This window comes from Crinia signifera, chromosome 4 (genome assembly GCF_055691185.1).
Source record: "Crinia signifera chromosome 4, ASM5569118v1, whole genome shotgun sequence".
Classification (NCBI taxonomy): domain Eukaryota; kingdom Metazoa; phylum Chordata; class Amphibia; order Anura; family Myobatrachidae; genus Crinia; species Crinia signifera.
The window spans coordinates 162,545,527-162,569,420 of NC_139220.1; the positions used below are offsets into that span (position 1 = coordinate 162,545,527).

The window sequence follows — 23,894 nt, forward strand, 5'->3', positions numbered from 1 at the left end:
TTTTATTGTTTTTATATATAAATGTAGGACTTTTTTGTATATAATAAATGTGTATGATCTTATGTATACATACATGATATTTTTGTTAATGGAAACCGGGTGCCCCTGAATTCAGATACCTACAACTGAACATAGCTTATTACCTCTGCTATCATTTTCAAATATCAATAAAGATGCGCTAGTTCTCAATGTACCATGTGATGTTTGTTTACATCACATGATCTACATGACAGCGCTAACGCTGATACAGCGCTCCCAGCATTGTGACGCTTGTCAATGTTTACATCACGTGATGCACAACACGTGACAAGCTCCCTTCAGCGCTAGTTGAGTTACGCTGTACCGGAAGTGATCATGCATCACGTGATCGCAGGTCCCGGCCCCAATTTTTCTATGCCGATAACAGCACGATCTTGGGTCCACGGGAAGCGTAAGTACGGCATTCCAGCTAATAATACCTAACGGTATCATTTAGTAATGGAGACACAGGTTCACTTATACCATGTTTTATTATATTAAATACGAACGCCTCCCAGAGTAACTTCCGGTTTAGCTTCAACTTCTGGACCAATGGGGGTATAAATATAAGTTGCACCCTATACACACTCCACCTTGAGAAAGACGCCTGGAGCGTCGAAACATGTTGGAGGAGTGTATCTAAAGAGGCCACCCACGTTACCCAGGATCAGGTTGGAAGTCTGCAGCAGGAGTTACCCGGGTTCCATCTATCTTCTGACTGTTATCCCTGTTCCTACGGTACGAGGCTTGTCCTTCTGTTTTTATATATTGTTATTAAAGCCTCATGCTATTTTATCATATTTGCACCATGAGGAGTTCTTTTATTTCATTTATATGTTATACCGTCTGATGGAAAGATACCTTTACAAGATTTGCCATACACCATACCACGTAAGATAGTGTGAGCTATACTTTTGGATTACAAAAGATACCAATATGTGTGTTTTCCCAGCGTTTCGCATGTAAGCACATGTAAGAGTCTTTACCATCCTGAGCACGATTTGGTGGTCCTTTAACAAAAGATACCCAGATGTGATTATATACACGTTTTATATTGTAAGCAGTGTAAGCAATCCAGCCGTGGGGAGTTTGGGATCCTTCCCCCCCCTTTTTTTTTGGATTTTATTTTCTGTCAAAAAGAAACATCACCCGACAGCCTGTACCTTTCATTGTTTTTCTTTTTCATATATGGAGAGAAAATACATATCAAAGGAGTAACATCAGATAAAGAACCACAGTGAAAATCCAGACCGAAATTGTCATTTCACTTGTGAGAGGAGAAGCAGCGCAGTGATCTATATAATCTTCTTTGCATGTTCTGTTTTTTATAGCATTTGTAGTTGCTATCATATAGATATTTGCAGCAGCTTTGAAGTGGAGCGCCGGTTGGTTTACTACTTCTTTTGTTGTTGTGAATTCCCCCCAGCACAACAACTATGCCTCAGAAGAGGACGATGCCGGAGAAGGCGCGGAGATGCAGGTAAAAGCCATTTACCCAGGTACCCCACATAAACCCCAGCATGACTCCGCACCAAGCCCCAGTCACCTATGGGGATCTTATTGCAGCTGTGTGGGTGGCCATGTCCCCTCTCATGAAGGAGCAGACTGCTCAGTGTTTACTAAGGGAGAGCAGACAGTGGAATGTACACGTACCACAAATGGGATGAATAAGCCAGATCTCAATATAGAGTTCAAGACCGAGGAAATAATATTAAGGCTCAGTAAAATCAAAACAAACAAAATAGTCAGGGCCAGATGGGATTCACCCTAGGGTACTAATGGAATTAAGGGAGGAACTAGCGACCCCACTACATTACATCTTTGATAGTTCACTTTCAACAGGTAAGGTACCAAAAGACTGGAGAATAGCCGAGGTAGTGGCAATATTCAAAAAAGGAAAAAAAGGGAGGAGCCAGCTAACTACAGACCTGTGAGTCTAACATCAATAGTTGGAAAAATATTTGAAGGATTTTTAAGGGATGGTATGCAGGAATATTTAGACCTTCATAGCTTACTCAGTACTAACCAACACCGGTTTGTGAAAAATCGTTCATGCCAAACTTATTTACTAGGATTCTATGAGGAGGTTAGCAAAAACCTTGATAACGGAAACGATGTAGACGTGATTTTCCTTGATTTTGCTAAAGCTTTTGATACAGTACCACACAAGAAGTTGATAAAGAAAATGGAGGACCTGGCATTAGGGCAAAATGTCTGTAGATGGGTAGGGAACTGGCTGTGCAAATATGACACCAGTACTGAGTGGAGTGCCTCAGGATTCGGTGCTGGGACCGATTTTATTTAATATTTTTATAAACGATATAGGGATGGGGTTACTCAGCAATGTATCCATCTTTGCAGACAACACAAAACTGAGCAGAGCTATTAAATCATCAGAAGATGTCACTACACTTCAAAATGATCTCAACAATCTATATGATTGGCCAAAAAAAAATGGAAAATGAGGTTCAATGTAGTTAAATGTAAGGTTATGCACCTTGGGAGACATAACCAGTGTGCTAGATATAACCTAAATTGGGAGGAATTGGGTAATTCAGTACTTGAAAAGGATCTAGGAGTCCAAATAGACAACAAACTGGGGTGTAGTGCTCAATGTAATATAGCAACAAAAAAGGCCAACAAAATTCTAGCATGTATTAAAAAGGGCATGGAAACTAGGGACTCAAAAGTAATTATGCCACTGTACAAAGCACTGGTTAGACCTCATCTCAAATATGGAGTAAAATTCTGGACCCCACACTATAAGAAGGACATCATTAAATTAGAAAAAAAATCCACAAAAAGAGCAACAAAGCTTATTAGGGGAATGGAGAATTTAAGCTATGAGGAGTGATTAAGCAATCTGAGACGATTTACATTAGACTGAAAAAATATTTTGTCAAAGGTGACGAAGGGAGAACAGAAAGGTTTTTGGGGCACACTTGTATGATGAAATAAGTTGAATGTCTTAAAATGTAACTTATTATGAAACTAAAGCTAAAATATCAGTACGCGTAACACATATTTATAATATACATAATGAACATGATACCTATAGTATAGTGGTCACAAATGAACTCTTGGTGGCGAAAATGATTCAATTGAGTACACTATGTGAGACAATACACAGAAATATCTTTAAAGTAGATTAAATGATTCGGCCAATTTTAACGACCAAGTTACTCACAGAAGTGTACTTGACACATGACACTAAAACCCCTATAAAAATGGACTGTGTGGTGTGATCTTAATCTTTGAATGTAGGAGGAATACAAGCGAGGTGATAGAAAGATAATTTGCTTCTTGGCCAAGTAGTTTCTATAATCCGGTGTATTACAGCTCCTGGTATTCCCCGTCGGTCTCCCCTATGAGTACTAGCCCGGCCAATCACTGCTTAGCTTCTGAGTTCGGAATGGGAATCAGGCGTGCCAGTGATGTATGGCAGTAAATGAACCAATGGACGAGAGCGTGCTTTGGTCGTGAGAAGGCTTATAGGTGCTTCTGCTTTTTGCTGACAAACACCTAATCCTCTGTTGCCATTGGTATTGCAGAGAGATAAGGGATACCGCAACAAATAAGAGCGAAACGTAGATGGGATAGATTGAGATAAGGATGTGGGTGTCGTGAAATCTCTCTTCTGCTATTCACCATCTGTCATAAGACATCGAATGGCATTTTTTGTTTATTTGGATTCTATCAGAGTCCACCTGCCCTGCAAGGACCAGGATTCTACTATGGCACTCCAAACCCGCAGACTGGCATCTGTGGTGAGAACTCACCGCAGAATCCAAAAGGGCTGAGCCACCAAGCCAATGATGATTGTAGCGTCATAGTGAGACCTGAGGTGTTGAGACAGACTGTTCCATCTAGTCAGAATCAGCCTTTGCAACGTGCGACCATGTCAAATGTCGACACCATCAAACCGAGAATTTGCAGGGCCTGATGGAATGTGACTCTGGGAAGTCGTAGGAACTGGTGGGTCTTGATCTGTAGCCGCTGGCACTTGTCCAGAGGTAGCATTAGATGCTGAAAATCAGAGTCCAGCAGGGCTCCCAGATATAACAACTGTTTTGAGTGGAACCAGAGCCGACATTTCCGGTTTATCAGCCACCCATGTCTATGAAGAAAGTCCTTGGTAATTTCAAGGTGGTTGAGCAGTATCTCCCTTGAGCTGGCTCGCAGCAGGAGATTGTCCAAGTATGGAATCACACAAGGCCATCATCTTTGTGAAGATCCTGGGTGCCATGGCCAACCCAAAAGGGAGGCCTGGAATTGGTTATGTTGAGTCAGGATGGCAAAGTGGAGAAACTGCTGGTGTAACGGAGCAATGGGAACATGCAGATAGGCGTCTTGGATATCAAGAGATACCATGTAATACTCTGGCTCCATTGCCAACACTATGGTCCTCAGAGTTTCAATGCAGATCTTGGACACCTTCACAAATTTGTTTAGGGATTTCAAATTGAGGATGGGTCTGTAGGACCCATTTGGTTTCGGTACCAAAAACAGGGTTGATTAATAACCTTGTCCTCGCTGATGCAGAGGCACCGGTACAATCCCCCTGGACTGGAGTCAAGATTCAACCACCAGCTGTAGGCAAATATTGTTAAGGGGGGCATCCCTTGAAGGACACAACGTACCCATGGGTCACAACTTCTCTCACCCAGGCATCAGATGTAGTCCTGAGCCATTCCAGTGCTTAGTAGAGAAGTTAGCCTCCAACACTGGGGTCCTCCAGAGGGACGCCCACAAAGGTGGTGGGTTTGTTTGGCTTAGCAGGAGGATGTCTAGCTGCCCAGTTGTTTAGACTTTGGCTTGTTTTTCCAGGACTTGCTTGTCTGCCAAAGACTTGTTACAAAAGGGGCAAAAAGTAGTTCCTTTTACGTGGTGTGTAGAAATAGCAAATGGTAAACAAGCCTGTTTAGCCACTGCCAGAGAGGCCACAATCGTTTAGTTTCTCTCCAAACAAGCATAGCCAAAGCATACGCCTAGCCAATACAAGGACTGCCGAAGCCTTGGCTGTCAACAGACCAGCATCAATCACTGCCTCACTGATGCTTAATGTGTGCCACAACTTTAACCCAAGTCTGAAATGTTTTTGCTGCCCAGGATTTTGCAATAATAGGCCTGTTAACTGCACCAGTTAGGCTAAAAACTGATTGAAGACACTGTTCCAGTTGTCTATCAGTAACGTCCTTATGAAGCTGCTGAAGTGACAGGCAAAACAGAGGGCTTGACCAGGCGGGTCACGTGCAAATCCACCGGCGGGAGATTCTCAGATAGTTTGCAATCCTCTACTGGGAGACTACCTTCATAGGCACTGGGAATGTCTTCCCTGGGGTTTTCCAGTGTTCCCTTCTGACCTCCTATCAGAGTGTTGGAACTCAGACCTAACCACCTTCCGTGACTTAAACACATCAATTTCTTTGCCACAGGAGCACTGCATTTATCACGGTTATTAGCTTTGTAACATTAACCACAGTAGTTGATTTATCCTCCTCTGCCTGCAGGTTCCCCCTCGGATATATCCCCATCATCATTTTCCTCCCTGAGATGACTCAGTAGTGTCTGTCATTAAAGTCAGGTATCTTTTGTATAGCCAGGGTCTGAGTCAATATTTGCATTGCATTAGGCAATGACTCCACCCAAGTTGGGGTAACCTGTGCGAGAGGTAAGGGAGCAGGGATTGCTGTACCTGTGACTGGCGTCAGACGGTCCAGCAATGTACCCAATAACTGTGTAAAGGCCACCCACGGAGGTTCTTGCTGGGCCTGAGGAGTAGGTGATTGATCTGCAGGATTATAACAATAAGCAAATAGGCCATAATGTATAATGTCTAGATCAGACAACTCCACTGTGCATGTTGTACATGAACGCAGTGTTGGGGGAAGCTGCCTGTGAGCATTCCTGTTTACTAGTCATGCTAGGAACAGGGATACTAGCCACATGTGAGGCTCTATGCCTTGACAGTGATCCGCATGAAGTGTGACTATATAATACAGTACCCCTAATACACCAGGTGAACACAGTTATAGCTATATATATATATATATATATATATATATATATATATATATATATATATATATATATATATTTTTTTTTTTTTAAATAGTATATCTACAAACACAGGAAAAATACAGAATAGTAGTTAGCAACTTCATTCACACACAGCAGATAATACAGTATAAAGTACAATCTACTGTAAATAGCACTATATCACTACACCATGTCAGTAGTAGGGTAGGACAGTGAGTGCAGTACAAACCTGTCAGCAGGCAACGGTTTTACAGGGGAGACTGCACCCATCATTCCAAGAGCCTATACAGCGTTGTAAAGATGGCTGCCAGCGTCTCTGAGGGCCCAAGATGCAACTAGTAGACGGGAGCACTGAAGTAAACTGACATCTAAAGCTGGGGACAGGAACTGTGGGCTACTGCCGCCTCGCCCTATGCTGGACTTCCCCCACCGATACTATGGATCTTTATAAAAATGGAGACCAATTCCACTCACTATGGGAATTGATCTCTCAGAGCCCTGGTGGTCTAGTAGAGTCCCTGCCTCGTGGGGGCAGCATCAATGACAGAGGTGCGTACTTGAGTGCCACAACCATTTAAATGCTTTCCAGCGAGAGCACTTACCCTCCCTGATGTCGTCTTGCCTTGCTGGAAGTGTGTCGCCCAGCAGTGCTAAGCGCTGAGCTCCCTTCCATCCACTCTGCCTGAGTGAGCCGCGGCCGCAGGAGGCGATGAATGCCGGTGTGGGTGATGAAGCAGTAGCATTGGAGTTGCACTGACTACCAGCAATACTCGTTCAGTATAAAAAAATACAAGTAAAAAAGAAATAATAAAAAGCTTGGGATTGCTTGAGGCCATCCCAGGAGAAAACACTGGTGCACCTGCTCCCTGCAGGCACCAACAAAAATGAAGTAACCTAGCATGGAGGCAGGATTATAGGAGAGGAGCCAGGCATGATGGGAAGCCCTAAAAGCTTTGGAGATCGGTGCCCAGTCTTGTGGATCCGCCTACAACCCAGGTGTTAACCCTGTGGGACCAGGAACCCTGAAAAAAATAATATATCCAATATTCGACCATACCTTACACAAGACACTGCTAAAATTTGAATTTTTGCGCTCATTATCTCCTGCTTTGATTATTGCAATAATTTTCTTACTGGTCTTCCCTAATAGAGAAAATTACCACCACAATAAATCCTGAATGCATCTGTGAGGCTAATCTTCCTTGCTAGATGTTAATTATCTGCAATACTGCTGTATTAGTTACATGTGCCACATACAATATAAATTAATTTTACTTACAAGGCCATAAACTAAACTATACCAACATACAATCTTGCTTATCCCAAAATCTCTCCCAAACCGACCTCTTTGTTCTTCACAAATCTACATCTCTCATCCAAACTTATTATTTGCTCCATTCATGACTGCAGCAATTTCTTCAGGCGGCATCATCTCCTATGTACAATGAAAGATATATGCACTGTACTAAATGTTGATTGTTGGTCGACATTCATTGATTTAAAATCTATCTTCATCAATACTGGGCTTTCAAGGCTAAAAAAAAGTTACTGTCAAATTCATTTTTATTTTTTTTGGTAAACATGTGTTCTAGCCCTGGAAGTCCAAGATCATATCAATTTCTTAAATCACTCAATATCAACCTTTAGTAAATATACACCTAATAGTCCTACAGTCAACGGCATTTACCATGCTTCAGGCCAGCTGCCTCACTACACTCAACACCCTTTCCATTCTCCAATTGGGATATGGTCATTGAGTCTACAGCAAGTTGGTAGACATTAGTCTAGGGCGACACAAGCATTAGGTTGACAATCAAAAGGTCAACATGGGGGTTTTCACTGTTTTTTGAGCCGACATCGGCATTATTTCATGCCTACCATCCACTACAGCAGTGGTTCCGAACCCTGGTCCTCAAGTACCCCAAACAGTGCACGTTTTCCAGATCTCCACACAGAATCACAAGTGACATAATTAGCTCCACCTGAGGAGCTTTTAAAATGTGCCTGAATAATCTGTGCACCTGCTGGTGATCTGGAAAACTTGCACTGTTGGGGGTACTTGAGGACCAGGGTTGGGAACCACTGCACTACGGCATGGTGGGAGAATAATATAGCGTGCTGAGCACCGTGCCCAAAGCATCACAATCGATGCATTGGAAACTGTGTCCATGTTGACTGTCGTTTGGATAAAAAAAACAAAAAACAGTAAACTAAACCACGTCGACCTAGACCCTGTCGACCTATTGCTTGTATCGACCAAGAACCATATTGAGCTAACAGTGTAAACCTAATGCTTGTTGACCAACTTGCTGTAGACCAAAATTATCCCAACCCCCCCAATCATAGAAACCTATTTCTGCAAACTCCAATTTATTATGTCTATCCCATGCATGTTTAAATTGTTCTACGGTCTCTACCACCTCTTATGGGAAGATATTCCATTTGTCCACGACCCTTTAGGTGATGCAATTCATCCTCAACTTTCCAACCTACTTCCCCTCCAGTTTCATTGCATGACCTCATATTCTGAGACTTCACTTTATTTAAAGAAGGTTTCCCTCCCGACCACGTAAAACCCTTGATATATTTGAAAGTTTTTATCACATCCCCTCCCTTTCCCTTCTCCAAAATATACATAAAAATGTTTTTTTTTAGTCTTTCTGGGTGTGTTGTGATGTAGGCCATGTACAATTTTAATGTCCTCTCTTTGTACTGTCTCTAATGTATTTATATCCTTCTGGCTATAGGGCTTCCAGAACTAGACACGATATTCTAGATAAGATTGTACCAATTACCTAGACAGTGGCATTTTTTTATTTTTCTTCCTTCTATCTGCTGCTTATTCCTCTCCCTATACAACCATGCATATGCCTTACCACTATGGAAGTCGAGTTACACACACGCCATTTTAGGATAGTATGGCCGCCATTTTGGTTCGCAGAGTTGCGCAAATAAAGTTTCCATACCCGAGTATGCGTGGCAAAGTGGACCAGAAGAGTAGCCATACTATCACACATAAATTCATAAATACATACTGACACTAAGTAAAATATAGTTAAAGGTTTAGAACGCCACACATAGCTTAGTTAGCCCTGCATACATCTATCTGTATCGTGTTTAGTACCGTTCCGTTCGGTTCATTATGCGAAGTATTCCGGTCATTGCGAATATTTCGCAATATACACTGCCCGATAGTTATGGACATAATCCATAATCCAGGGACAGTTTCTGTTGAAAGAATGTAACAAAGAAATCCAGATGAAACCAGTTCTTATCACTGCTGACGTCGAAACCACCGAACAAAGGACTCTTAAAGTTCACTCCCCTGGACCTAGCCAAACCAGGTGTATCAGCTTACCCCCCAATCACAGCTGACCTGACATTCGACCCCTGACCAATGAGAACGGCCTTTGACCTCCCCTTTCTGACCCTATAAGATAGGCGACCCAGAGCAGCCAAACTCTCTTCGGCACATCTACCTTTCCCTGACCTGACCACCGGACTATAGTTCATCCCTGAACGATAGTGAGCTCTGACCGGACTACACTTCGCATATTTGATGAGAACGGTAACGGTTGCATTAACGGTATTTATCCTTATTGTATTGATTGGCTGATTGTGTCTTGTATCTGTTTTCTTTCCCCATAGCAGAGTCTGTTTAGTATTCATTGTTAGTATATTGTATTACTTGTTATACCTGTTTATTCTTATTTCTGTAACCCCCTTTTTTGTCCATTAGGGACTCAAATACAACCTTTTTACGGAGTTCTTATCTCCATATTTCTATACAGTGGTCGTGTCTGTTTATTCGCATAATAGCGATAAGGTATATTGCGGACACAGTCCGATAAGGTATATTCGCAGATTAGAGACAAAGTACTGCGAAGGAATCTCTGATTAAGGTATTGGTTCTTGGTATACATAATACAATAAAAGGTACGCTACGCTGCGCTACGCTTTGTTCGCACGTAGTTAGGTATAAAGGGTACGTTGGTTGCGGACTTATTACGTAACCAACGCTTTTCACTTATTGTCACTCTGGTTATATTTTAATCACCATTAACAATTGGGGGCACGTCCGTCCGCTCCACATTCCAGAACTCAGTACCAGGCGTGCGACTCGACCTATACCAGCAAAAGGGTGGAAGTATTTATTTGTTTCCATTGCTGGATAGGCCGAGTCCGCGGCGGTGCGGGGTTCGGGAAGTGCTAGCGCTGAACCCGGAGTACAATAAGTGAAAGCCACGTGTTTTAAAGCATATCATACCTAAGTGTTTAGTAAACTGTACTTCTGCCTGCCACAAGTAGTTTAACGGGGTATAGTGTCTTGGGTTGCTTGTTTATTATAGTATATGTACCACGTGCGATAAGGTTCGCACACGTGGAGTCTGTGTTTATTATAGTACATAGAGGATCCCCTCTGTGCAAAACTATAACTTTTATTGTTAGTTACTGCAAAACCAGAGACTCCGCCACGTGGCGACAAGCCCTGGGCCTTTTGCAGTAACGTAAAGCGTCTATTGTGTATTACGCAAGGTGCGCGCGCACGTGCCCATATCGGGAAATTTTCGCATCTCTGTACGTGATTTACGGATTAAGTGCGGGATTTATTTCGCATCTTGATACGTAACTTTCGGACGGAGTTAAGGGATTTAGTCCACATTTAGGCGCAATTACTGCGTATAGCGAAACCCGAGTGCAACCTTGCAAATACACTATAGAACACGTGGGTGGCCGATTCACCGGCGGCCTGTGAACAGCGCATGTACACACGTGGCTGTTCATTGGTACTGCACATGCAGCACACATAGGAACTCAAAGGTGAACAGTATTGAACCACTAGCTTTATTTAAACAGTATAGCAATATACTGTGGATAAGGTGGTGATTAAATAAAGAGAAAATAAGTTTTTTTTCTTTTTGTTCATCTTCTCATTAAGCAAGCAACTCAAGCATTATTTTAATAGATTCCTATAGCGTATTATAAGGGATTTATACCTGCATAAGTATCTAGTGAAAAGCTATCAGCCTGGGAAGATTTTCTGTACAGAAATATTTCAAATATATGCATAAGACCAAGGTGTAACCAGCGCCCAGTGTGAAACATAACTGAGGCGAACGGGTGTGTGACGACACGACTCAAGCGCAGTGTAGTCCAGTGTAGGACAGTCCAGGTAGGACAAGGTTAGGGTTCACGTGACGACGTGCCCATAGGAACTGCCCCTTCAGTGGAATTGATTCCGCTAGGAGGGTACAAGAAGATACATCGGAACACACTTGTTTCCGATTAGCTACTTTAGAAATCCAATTTTTGGGGGTATAGGAAAACAAGTTTGTTATACCCTGGAAAAATTGTGCCGCACCAAGCAAGTTGGCTAGAAGTTCGCTGCTAGTTGAAAGACTTGGTGATTGAGTATCGTACCTCGTATCCTTCGCACCTGCTTGACTGTGGGATGTTCTAGGAAGCTGTAGAAGTGAGTGTTTGGGGAGCTCTCAGATAAGTAATAACCCACCGATATCTATTAAGCTGTGAACGTTTATTCCTGTAACTATGGGTAATAACGGGTCACGCTGTGATAACGTGCATGTTAGGGAGGAAGCAAGCCGGCCAAAAGGATCGGCTGCTTTTATTATGTGCAGGAAGCACGGTGAACTCGCAGTTGTTTACCAAAATAAATGGAGAAAAATGACACAAGGCAGCAAGTTAGAATTTCCCAGTGTTGGTAGCTTCGATCCGGAAATCTTATCAGCAGTAAAAGATGAAATATGCCTACTCTCCAGTCGTAAGGAGAGAGTAAAGCATATCAATATTCTTAAATTGTGGCAGAAGGAAGGACAGGAACAATGGGGAAGCAGAGGTCTGGCAATACCTGACGCAATCAGCCACAATATAAATGCAACCGCTGCCACAATAGAATCAGCTCCCCCACCCCCATATGTGCCGAAGGGGATAATGACTCATAAGAAAAGTATAAGTAATAATGTATCCGTTGCTAACCTGTACCCTGTCTTATCCCCTTACAAGGAAACCCGAGAGGAAAACGAGCAGCTGTTGGCACTGGCCGTCTCTCATGCAATTAATATGATTGAGGGAAAAGCTCAACCCGCTGTTGAGGCCCCAGCACAGGAGGAGGAGACGGCTGATGCCAACAGCATAGTATTGGACTCAGGTAATGATGCACCACACAGCACAGACACAAATGACTCCCAAGCAGGTCCCAGTAATGCGAATGTGGTACAAACATATCCTATGCGCACACTGGAGGTTCCCTATGGTAAGGCAGACAGAGAGGGTGTGATACCTACCAGAAAGATGAACATGCTAAACCCATGGACACGGTTAGAGCTGCGGTCCATCATTTCAGATTTCCCTGACCCAAGGAAAGATCTGGCATTGTGCCGGAAATTTGTAAGGGATCTAGGAAACTCTGATGAGCCCACCAACAAGGATTGGAGAATCATGTTGAGGGCCTGTCTCCCCACTCACATTGACATCCCGAAATTCATTCAGGATAGTGGATTGAAAGTGGACAAGGAGATAAATGATGAGATCAACCAGGAGAATATACGCCTGATTAACTTACAGTTGGGAGTGTATTTTCCTGCAGCAGTAGAATATAGCAAGATTTTCACCATCAAACAGAAAGATGGCGAAACTGCTGCTGATTATTTTACAAAAGCCTTACTGGAGGTATCAAAGTACACTGGTGTCTCCGAGCCTAAGGACGACCCCCACCTGAGGGAGATGATTGTCTCTGTGCTGGTGGAAGGGCTTAGGGAAAACCTGAGAGCCAGAGTCCAAACCTCTTTTCCAAATTGGCATGGAATGACAGTGGATGCCCTACGGGAATCTGCTGTGGACCACGACCGCAACATTAAGAAGCACAGGGAACTGCAAACTGACAAACTGATGATGGTTAGCATCCAAGCCCTTACTAATGCCCCAAACAAAGCTGCATACCAACAACCACGAAACACCAGGGACACAGGTAGAAAACCAATTATCTGTTACAACTGCAATAGGGAAGGTCATTACTCAGCTCATTGTAGGGCAGGAAACCCCAGGAGTTACCAAACACATAAGCGAGAATGGGAATCTCACAAAGGTGAGACACGGAGATACCCAGCCCCTAGACAATGGGAGGAGACAGACAGGTCACGCAACATGCCTCCTCCCCATCTGATGGCTGACACTGTGCTAAGGGCAACCCAGGTCAGACAATAGGAAACAGGTCATACCTGTATCCTACAGCCAGTTAGATTAACTCAACACCTTAGAGAGGAACCTCAGGTGAAGGTTGATATAGCTGGAGTAAGGCAAACCTTTTTGGTTGATACAGGGGCGGCCAGATCTGTTCTCAACACTCCTCTTCACTTGGGTTTCACTTACCAATCAGTAGCGGCAATTGGGGTAACAGGAAAAATACAACATTACCCACTGACGAAACCAGCGGAGGTTACAATCGGGCCTCTGCATACCAAACACTCTTTTCTGTTGGCTGCAGCGGCCCCGACTAACCTCCTGGGTAGAGATTTACTATGTAAAATGGGATGTGTCATCTATTGCACTCCCGATGGGGTATTCCTAGACACGACATAAGACAACATTTAGTGAAAATAAAAAAGGATAAAGAATCCTTCACCTAGTGGAAACACCCCACTGATTGATCTCCCAATGATAGCTTTAATTATAATTATATCGCTGCTGAGCTGCGTAGTGAGTGATCATTTATAAATGATTCTAATTGACTCAAATGGTCTGCAGCGTTGCAAAGGTACTCTGGGCTCTCAGGGGTAACTGCTAGCAAGCGCCTGAGCACGGATATGATTCCGTCTCAGCGCTGCTGCTAGTTTACTGGAGCCAGTGAATTCACGTCCTGTGTTCTTCCACAGAGCTACATCAAAGGAGTGCCTGCCTGCACCTCCTTGCTCTCGTGGATTTTTAGAACAGACAGGGACACTACCGGTTCTGGCGCCAGATACCGTGTCAGTGTCTAGGATAGGGGACCGTGTCCAACGGAAACCCCTCACGCAGCCAACAGTTCAAAATATACAGTTAGTAAGTGGGGAGGGGAGAGTGGGGTATTAAACACACTAGGTGTGTAGTGTCGAGCGTACGCTTTCGCAAAAAAGCTTCCTCAGGACCACCGGGCAGGTCACCGGAAGCTCCTTAAATACCAGTTCCTCCCTGCATAATCATGGTATGCAAATTGTGATGGGAGTATACATGTGGATCCCCTTTGTTTCATTGGTCGCGGGGGTTGGGTGTCACGCATGATGCGTGAGTGTACACCCCTTGTCAGTAATTTTCCAGAAACTCGTTCTAAGTGCTGTATTATAATTAGTTTTTGCTCTATTAGTATTCGTGAAAGAACTTTAGACATTCAGCCGTGTAATTATATATCCCATACGTTATAAATGTAATTGTCTTGATTGGTTTATAATTATCACTTGGGAACAGCGGAGAAATCAGGAGAGAAAAATGGAATGAAAAATATATATGTATATATCCTTCTGTGCATCGCACTGGGTGTAGCGTTATCATAGATACCCATCTCTGGGTTACTGGGCAAATGATACTACATTCTGCCAATATTTGATGCCAGGTAGATAGACACTCAAAATTTACATTAACACCTTTTATCAATATCTCATGTCCCCCTATATACTGTTTTGAATCAATTTTACTACTTAGTATCAAGACCCAACATAAGTCCTGTAAACCATTTGCTTAACCCATGAAAATGCAACAATGTATAATATTCATGCTTTTACTTCATGCTCAATATCACTGAGGTCCCTCACAAAGGAGACTGGGTCACACCATATGTTCAGAAATACACATCCCTGCTGCAATGTATATGCATGATAATATTACATCTGCATATCAACATTACTCCAAGATGACCATACTTACCAGGCAGGCTGGTCTGTGCGCTGTATCCCACGCCGTTTCTGCATGACACAAATATACGAACGCAACACGTTTAGAACGCATATAAGTGAACCTCACCATCCCGTTCCTTCAATTATCACGACACTAATCCTGGTACAATCCCAACACAGCCACAGCACTCCCCTGTCAACATTCCTTACGAGACACCTGGATTTGACCACTAAATTATTAAAAACGCCTCTCTAACTTAATGTAACAGGCGCGCTTTTGACTAATGACATATTTACCTTAGGGATGAATCACATAGACCACGCTCAGGGTCCATATTAAATTCCATGCCAGGCGTAGGATAGCACATACACAAGGCTATGCATTTGCATATTAGCGGATTATCTCTTAAAAACATACTTCTTCCTATGTCGCCCCTCCGACGCCCTGCCAGTTGATATGCCACTTATCGAGATGACAGACGTCTCAATAAGAACCGACAAAACCATACATTGTGAGTACATGGCTATCATTGGCACACATATGCATTCTACCACTTTGCCCCTTTTTACCTATACTAAAAGAAAATTATAAATATTTGTCATTACCATATCACAATGTCCCTCCCAACAAACATTCCTGACGACACGCCAGAATATGATTAACATGTGAATGGAATTTCTCCGCTTAAACCGGATGCATTTATTACGGCTGATATACTTACCTTTGAGACAAAATCCCCAGACTGCGTCCAGGACCCCCACCACATTTAATTACGAGTGCCGGAGAGCTTACACATGAGGCGATCTATCCACACAATTAAACCGTCCGGGTTAAACTTCAGTGATGTGCAATAATAGCACACAAAAGGGGAGATTTCTGCAACAGACTTATTTGATGTGACATACAGAATAACGTAAAAAGTATTAATATTCATGGTACTAGCTTGTCACCATCACATGACAGCGCCTCTCATAATAAACATTCCTGACGACACACAGGAATGTGACTATCTTGTGAATGTAATGTCTCTGCTTAAACTATATGCGTCTATTATCGCTGACATACTTACCTTCGAGATAAAATCCCCAGATTACGTACAGGATCTCCACTACGTCTAATTATGGGTACCGGAGAGCTTGCTCATGTGGCGATTTATCTACACATCAGTGCATGATATGACATTCCTGACGACACGCAGGAATGTGACTATCATATGAATGAAATGTCTCTGCTTAAACTCTATGCGTCCATTACCGATGATATACTTACCTCGAGATAAAATCCCCAGACTACGTGCAGGATCTCCACCACATTTAATTATGGGTGCCGGAGAGCCTACACATGAGGCGATTTATTTACACATCAGTGCAGGATATGACATTCCTGACGACACGCAGGAAAGTGACCACCACATGACTGGCATGTCTCTGCTTAAACTCTATGCGTCTATTACCGCTGATATACTTACCATTGAGATAAAATCCCCAGATCATGTACAGGATCTCCACCACATTTAATTATGGGTGCCGGAGAGTGTACACATGAGGCTATCTATACACCACTGCACAATCACGGAATCCTACTCTTGCCCTCCCTGTTTCCTCTGCCGTCATTCCCCTGTTCTGCGATCCTTCAGGTCGTAACAATAATACAAATTAGGGCAGAGAAGATAAGCGTTCCATTAATAAATCTATTTGACTTGACGGCATACCAGGATTGCCCAACCATTATTAGCAAACACGGCAACTGTGAATATTAAACTGCTCGGATAAAACTTTAATGATGTGCGAAAATAGCACACAAACGGGGAGATTTCTGCAACAGATATATTGGATGCGACTTACAGAATAACGTACACAGGAGACAATTCACCTTCCGTCTGCGGGCATATTATTATCACAGACGGGGAGATACACCACTGATAAGCTGACTGTCATTTTGTGGAACGACGAATGTAGCGATATTGGTTGCCTAGGCAACCCTGGTAAACTACAAGAACACAGCGCTAAGCAGAGCATACACGGGGACACCCGTGTTAAAGATGCAGACGCATGGGGGTATCTATGATAACGCTACACCCAGTGCGATGCACAGAAGGATATATACATATATATTTTTCATTCCATTTTTCTCTCCTGATTTCTCCGCTGTTCCCAAGTGATAATTATAAACCAATCAAGACAATTACATTTATAACGTATGGGATATATAATTACACGGCTGAATGTCTAAAGTTCTTTCACGAATACTAATAGAGCAAAAACTAATTATAATACAGCACTTAGAACGAGTTTCTGGAAAATTACTGACAAGGGGTGTACACTCACGCATCATGCGTGACACCCAACCCCCGCGACCAATGAAACAAAGGGGATCCACATGTATACTCCCATCACAATTTGCATACCATGATTATGCAGGGAGGAACTGGTATTTAAGGAGCTTCCGGTGACCTGCCCGGTGGTCCTGAGGAAGCTTTTTTGCGAAAGCGTACGCTCGACACTACACACCTAGTGTGTTTAATACCCCACTCTCCCCTCCCCACTTACTAACTGTATATTTTGAACTGTTGGCTGCGTGAGGGGTTTCCGTTGGACACGGTCCCCTATCCTAGACACTGACACGGTATCTGGCGCCAGAACCGGTAGTGTCCCTGTCTGTTCTAAAAATCCACGAGAGCAAGGAGGTGCAGGCAGGCACTCCTTTGATGTAGCTCTGTGGAAGAACACAGGACGTGAATTCACTGGCTCCAGTAAACTAGCAGCAGCGCTGAGACGGAATCATATCCGTGCTCAGGCGCTTGCTAGCAGTTACCCCTGAGAGCCCAGAGTACCTTTGCAACGCTGCAGACCATTTGAGTCAATTAGAATCATTTATAAATGATCACTCACTACGCAGCTCAGCAGCGATATAATTATAATTAAAGCTATCATTGGGAGATCAATCAGTGGGGTGTTTCCACTAGGTGAAGGATTCTTTATCCTTTTTTATTTTCACTAAATGTTGTCTTATGTCTTGTCAATATCCTTTTATATTTCGCAACTATTTTAATTAATGAAATAAAAGTGACGTTTTATGATTAATTTTTCTCCAGGTGCACCATAAAAAGACACTCTTTTCTTTACCGATAAACTTTGTCCTTTCCGTGTCTATGGTAGCACACCCTCATATATATTATAATTGATTAGTGTAAATTAATACACTGAGGGTCCATCTCTATATATTAACCTATGTATTTCTGTGCGACTGACTACACCCGTTTTCAGTTTCCTATTCCTAGACACTCCTAAAAATCTTACACAAGAAGTGCAAGATATGCTGGACAGTCCTCAGAGGCTAATGTTGTATTCCACTGTTGTAGAGTCAAATCCATCTAGGGTAGCTGAAATTACAGCACAAATACCGGGTTCCCTTTGGACTAAAGATGGACAGGATGCTGGGCTGATGGCAAATGTAGCTCCAGTAGAAATCCGCTTAAAAGAAGGCAGGATAGCCCCAAAAATACCGCAGTACCCTTTAAAACCTGAAGTTGAGCTAGGAGTATTCCCAGTGATCCAACGATTGCTCCAACAGGAAATCCTAGTTAGAACTTCCAGCACGGCCAATAGTCCCATCTTTCCTGTGAAAAAGAGCGGGGGGAGGGGCTACAGACTAGTGCAGGATTTAAGAGGGGTAAACAAAGTAGTTGAGAGCCAATTCCCCGTAGTGCCAAACCCAGCTGTCATCCTAATGCAAATCCCACCTCACTGTACTCATTTCACAGTCATTGATTTGTGTTCAGCGTTCTTCTCCGTCCCTTTGCACCCTGACAGCCAGTATCTGTTCGCCTTTACATACAGAGGAGTACAGTATACCTGGACACGACTTCCCCAGGGGTTCATAGACAGCCCCAGCATCTTCTCCCAGGCCTTGCATGATTGTTTGCAATCCTTTCAACCCATGAGTGGTTCGATACTGATACAATATGTTGATGACTTATTGTTGTGTTCTGAGTCACTGGAGTCATCAGTGGATGACACTAGACAGCTGCTGATGCATCTCTCTGAGACAGGACATAAAGTATCTAAGGATAAGCTGCAATTATGCCAGACCAGGGTTAAGTATCTGGGCCACTGCCTTACCCAAGGGCTGAGACACCTCGCCGACGACAGAATCCAAGCGATTCAGAATATGGTACTGCCACAGACCCAGCATCAGATCCGTACGTTCCTAGGCATGTGTGGATACTGTCGCAATTGGATCCCAGGTTTCTCTATTCTGGCATTACCACTACAAGAGATGGTTTCCTCAACTAAGCCAGATCGGGTCTCTCATACTGAGGAATCTGAGCTGGCTTTCGAGGAACTAAAGGTGAGCCTAACAAAGGCCCCAGCACTGGGAATGCCAGATTATGGGAAACCCTTTGAACTGTACGGAACTGAATCAGGTGGGTGTGCGGCAGGAGTACTTGTACAAAAGCATGGTGATGCCAACCGACCAATAGCGTACTACAGTGGCCAGCTGGACACAGTAGCACGCTCACTCCCAACTTGCTTACGAAGTGAGGCTGCAATAGCACAACTAGTAAGTAAGAGTGAGGACGTAGTGTTGGGACACGATTTAACTGTTCATGCTCCCCATGCTGTCTCTGCCCTCCTAAATTCTGCCCAAACACGTCATGTGTCCTCAGCACGGTTCACTAAGTGGGAACTGGCGCTGATGGCCCCAGTAAATATTACCATCAAAAGATGCAACACACTAAACCCAGCCACATTCCTTCCTCATGTGCCCTCCAAGGCACAAAGGGTGGAGGGTGATGGGAATGTTGCTGAATATGGTAAAGCAGAGTTTAGTGAGGGTGAGGATAAACATGATTGCATGACCTACCTGAATCAGACCTTCACAGCACGTCCTGACATAAGCGACAGCCCATTAAGTGAGGTAGACATAACCTTATTCACAGATGGTAGCTGTCATAGACAGACGGACACGGGAGAGCTGTGCACAGGCTACGCAGTAGTAGATGGAGAAGGTATTGTGGAAGCTGAACCCTTGGGACCACCTCACTCAGCACAAGTAGCGGAACTGGTGGCACTGACCAGAGCATGTGAACTGGCCCAAGGAAAATCAGTCAACATATATACCGACTCCAGATATGCTTTCGGAGTAGTCCATGATTTTGGAGCCCTATGGCGCCTCCGAAATTTCATGACGGCGGCTGGCACACCAGTGGCGCATGCGACATATATTAGGAGACTTCTGGGAGCTATTCAGCTTCCAGACAGAGTGGCTGTTATCAAGTGCAAAGCTCACACATCAGAGAAGGACCCGGTGTCACTTGGTAACAGCCGCGCTGATGAGGCAGCGAAAAGGGCCGCATGCCCTGTAAATATTTTCACCCATCCCACCAACCTTTGTACACTGAACATGGTATCCACATCCAAACTGATAGACATGCAGAATTTGTGTTCCCCACAGGAAAGAGCAGTATGGAAGTCGAAGGGATGTGGCCAAGAGTCTACCGGACTTTGGAGAGATGGACACGGGAAACCAGTGGCCCCCAGAGCATACCTTCCTAGTCTAGCCGAGGCGGCCCATGGGCTGACACATCTTGGGAAGGAAGGTATGTGCAAGCTGGTAAAAGCCTACTGGTGTGCACCAGGGTTCGCTTCTCAAGCAGGTAGAGTGGCAATGTCATGCCTCACCTGTTTGAGGAAGAACGTTGGAAAAGCCATCCCAACAGAGCCATCCCACATCCCTCCTACAGAAGGCCCTTTCCAGGTAATACAAATCGACTTCATACAGTTACCACCCTGTAGAAATTTGAAATATGTATTAGTTTGTGTTGACATGTTTTCCAGCTGGGTGGAGGCTTTCCCCGCTGCCTCCAACACTGCTACCTTTACAGCAAAGAAAATATGTCAGGAGTTTGTCTGTAGGTATGGTATCCCAAAGGTCATTGAGAGTGACAGAGGCACTCATTTCACAGGAGAGGTCTTCCAAATCATGTGTAAACTCCTGGGGATTAATAGTAAACTTCATACTCCATATCGTCCCCAGGCGAGCGCCAAAGTTGAGAGAATGAATGGTACTATTAAGAACAAATTGGGTAAAGTTATGGCTGAAACAGGGTTGTTATGGCCAGAGGCACTGCCTATTGTGTTGTATAGCATTAGGACCACTCCCAGGACTCCGCTCAACTTGTCCCCCTTCGAGATATTGTTTGGTCGGCAGCCACACATTATGATAGACCCACAGGATGATCTCAAATGTAACAATGAGCTAACTGTACAGTATATCCTAAAGCTAAACAAACAGCTAAGGGAGCAACAAAAGCAGCTGAAGTTACTGAACCCTGATATGCCTACCGAGAATTGTCATAATCTTAAACCAGGAGACTTTGTTATGATCCGAAATTTTTTACGCTCAGGTTGTTTGATAGACCGTTGGGAAGGACCGTACCAAGTTTTGTTGACCAGCACTACATCAATTAAAGTCGCAGAGAGAGAGACTTGGATACATTCGTCCCACTGCAAGAAAGCCAGTAACCCAGAATCCCAGTGTGCAGAGAGCGAAAGAGAAGAAGTGTCGCTAGAAGCATTGTTTCGGGAACACTGAGAAGCAGCCAAGGTCGAGCAACCTGAGCGAACAAAGGTCCCAGAGCAGAGCAAAATAAAAGTCTCCTGGGTAGAGATGATGGAAGGACTCCAAGCAACAGGTTCACAGTTATGCGTATATTTCTTTGTTTTCTTTCTGTGTTCTTTTCTTCATCCCAAGATACTCGGTGGCTGCCACATTCTAGAGCGATCGGAGCGGAGTTCTGACAGTGTAATAATGGACCCAGATATGGGTGAGGTAGAATCCCTAAACCAGCTTGACACTTTGCCCATGACAGGAGAAGGTAAAAGGTATGAGGGAAACGTAGTTCAAGGGCTATGTGATGAGTTATTGTCCGGTGAGTACTGTGTCTGTAGATATTGTCAACCTAAAATGGAAGAAGAATGCATCCAGCGATGTCAGTCGACAAGTAAGGAAACTACAGGCCGACATCCTTTGAGTGATTACCACTTACTAGTGGGTAAGGTCTTAAACCAAACAGAATGCTGGGTGTGTTCACAAGTGTTACATAAAAGGAGTAGTGTAGGCCTAGTCCCATACCCGCTTAATATTTCAGAGATAAGCGTATTAAATAAGGGGAGGCCATTGGATAAGAGATACCTGTATACCAGGTCCCCTAGTCTTAGATTACACCCATACCAAGTGGATAAATCCCTGGTATGTATGAACTTCTCGAGTTCCAGAGCGATTGGTACTTGGGAAGTGACATGGCATAACCAGACAATAACTTACTCCCAGCGTCCAGATGGAGAGCCTATTGATAAAGAATTGTTGTTAAAAATCCGAACCAGTGGGAGACACTATAAATATGTCTACACGGTGAAGAGAAGTAAAATGATGGCCGGCAGAGTATCAGCCGGCTACTGTAATGTAACCCTACAGCCAGAAATCTGTGAGGAACAAGTCAGGGAACAGGGGACGGGGATGTTCTTATGGATAATGTGTGACAAGATCATGAAATACTCTGTCCCTTATTTTCTCCCTGACGATGTTTATTATATTTGTGGTAGGAGGGCGTACAAATGGCTCTCCATGAACTACGTTGGTATTTGTTATCTAGGCAGAGTGTTACCGGAAGTGATGACCCTCACACATGATGAGATGATGAACATACACAGAGGTATTTCTCCTCCTTACACTCATACCCATTATGACCAAATCCATAAAAGGGATTTAACCATCAGGAAAGAACCCCTAGCTTCCGAAATGATACACGAGTCGTTCGGTATCCAACTCCTCATTGCTTTAGATATCACCCATACCGCCAGAGGAGTCATAAATTTTAAATATATACAAGCATTAGCCAGCTTGGTAGATAACATCACTGAGATTTATGATGACACCTTTAGATACACTGGGAAGGAGTTGCAAGCGTATAAAAGAGAGCTAGTCCAACATCGAATGGTGTTGAACTATCTGACAGCTATGACAGGAGGATATTGTGTCACCCTTTCTACACAGTTTGGGGTGAAATGTTGTACATATATCACCAACAATACTGAAGACCCAGAAGAAATCATCGATCACCGGATGGATGAGATTCTTCAGCTTAAATGGGAATTTAGAAGGGAACATAATATCAGCCTGGCAGAAATAGGTAACAAAGTTAGTGAATGGACCTCCTGGTTGAATCCAATGCACTGGTTCTCTGGTTTAGGAGAATGGGCGCAGGGGATCATAGCTAGCATAGGAAAACTCCTCCTCTGTATCGGTGGTGCCATCATAGTCTTTGTGCTATTGTTCAAATGTTTAAAGGTGGTGACCCGGGGAAAGACAAAACGTACCGAAATCATGAGTGTAAGAACGAGAGATACAGAGGAAGACCAGGGTTTGGTATATGACCCTAAAATCGAAACCACCTCCCTTTAAAGAAACCATATTTGTGAACGTGTATATGTTGTAACCACCCCTGTTTTTATTTTTATCCCAAAATTGTACATTATCCTTCGTGACCCTGAGTAGGTTGTTCGATAAATGCGGCCCATCGTTTATCCATGATCCTGGATCGGCCGAGAGCAGATGGTTTACTCCCCTTATATGTTTAATTCATGTATCCCAATTTCTCTGTTAGGATTATGAATTTCTGTATTGTCGTGTGAAATGTTTTGTATTGTAACAGTTTTATAATTACTGTTAAAGGGTGGACTATGGAAGTCGAGTTACACACACGCCATTTTAGGATAGTATGGCCGCCATTTTGGTTCGCAGAGTTGCGCAAATAAAGTTTCCATACCCGAGTATGCGTGGCAAAGTGGACCAGAAGAGTAGCCATACTATCACACATAAATTCATAAATACATACTGACACTAAGTAAAATATAGTTAAAGGTTTAGAACGCCACACATAGCTTAGT

The 23,894-nt window shown here is 43.6% G+C and overlaps 1 pseudogene; it reads right to left on the bottom strand.

Annotated features, from left to right (window-relative positions):
• Positions 1 to 3,348: 3,348 nt before the first annotated feature.
• On the bottom strand, positions 3,349 to 3,468 carry LOC146076215 (5S ribosomal RNA; annotated as a pseudogene).
• Between the last annotated feature and the right edge of the window lie 20,426 nt (positions 3,469 to 23,894).